Raw genomic sequence first — 1,096 nt, forward strand, 5'->3', positions numbered from 1 at the left:
CCCCCCCCTCCCCCGCCACACAGCCCCGCTCCCTCTGTCCCTCCGTCGTCCCCACCCCTCAGCAGATGCCGAGGATGCACTGCTGCGGTTTTCTTTCCCTCCCCGACAATCCGCAGGGAACTCGGGGTCACCCCACGAGGACGCGCCGTGGGGTGTCCCCGTTTGTCCCCTTCCGACCCGGCCCTGTGGCGATGCCCGTGGGTCCCAGCTGCCTCCTGGCTCTGAGCGACTGTTCGGGGCACGCTCCGGTGGGCTCGGGAGCAAAGCTGCGTCCCTGCGCGGTGCCACCGCCGACCTCACGGGGACACCGAGGGGAAAAATCCTCCCATCCTGCCGGGCTGGCAGCTGTGATAGCCGGCAGCGCGACCCCCGTGCCCTGAGGCTGCGAGGTCCTGATGTCCCCTGTCCCCGAGGAGGAAGAGGAAGGAAGCAGCCGTGCTTCCTCTGGGCACTATTTCGGGCCGGATCCCGCTGCTGCCCGTTCCCGTACGGGGAAGCTCTGGGGCCCACAGGGGCACACGCAGAGGCCACACGCGCTGCCCGCTTTGTGGTCCCGCACGAGGAAGAAGGCCTCGCGGTGCGGTGACAGCTGGCGGCCCCGGTGACCGCGGCGCCGGCCCCAGCACGACGAGGCTCGGCTTCTAATTAATGAATTAATGCAATTAGCGAGGCTCCGAGGCCAGGCTGGGCGTCAAACTCTCGAAGCATCCCTCCAGCCGGCTGCGCACTCGGGTACAGGGTGGAGGCTGGGGACAGGATGGGGACATGGTGCTCATGCTGCATGTGTCACTGTTCCCATAAGGGCCACAGCGTCACCGCAAGGACCTCTCTGTCCCCACGAGGACCAGGCTGCCCCTCAGGCTCTTAGAGAACCATCTGCTACAGCCGCCCCCTACTCTAACCCTAATCCAGCCACGAGCTCAGTCGCCTTTGGGACACCCCGTCCACTGCTGTTCCTATGCTCTCAGAGCCCCTCCGTCCCCCAGTCTCTCTGCTCTCCTCACCCCATGCAAGGGATGCCCCTCGCGCGGCCCCGAGGCACTGCTGGGGGAGGGGGGGCACCCGGGGACACCCTCGCCCGGCGGTGGGCCCCACC

This window comes from Meleagris gallopavo, chromosome 7 (genome assembly GCF_000146605.3).
Source record: "Meleagris gallopavo isolate NT-WF06-2002-E0010 breed Aviagen turkey brand Nicholas breeding stock chromosome 7, Turkey_5.1, whole genome shotgun sequence".
NCBI classification, from domain to species: Eukaryota; Metazoa; Chordata; class Aves; order Galliformes; family Phasianidae; genus Meleagris; species Meleagris gallopavo.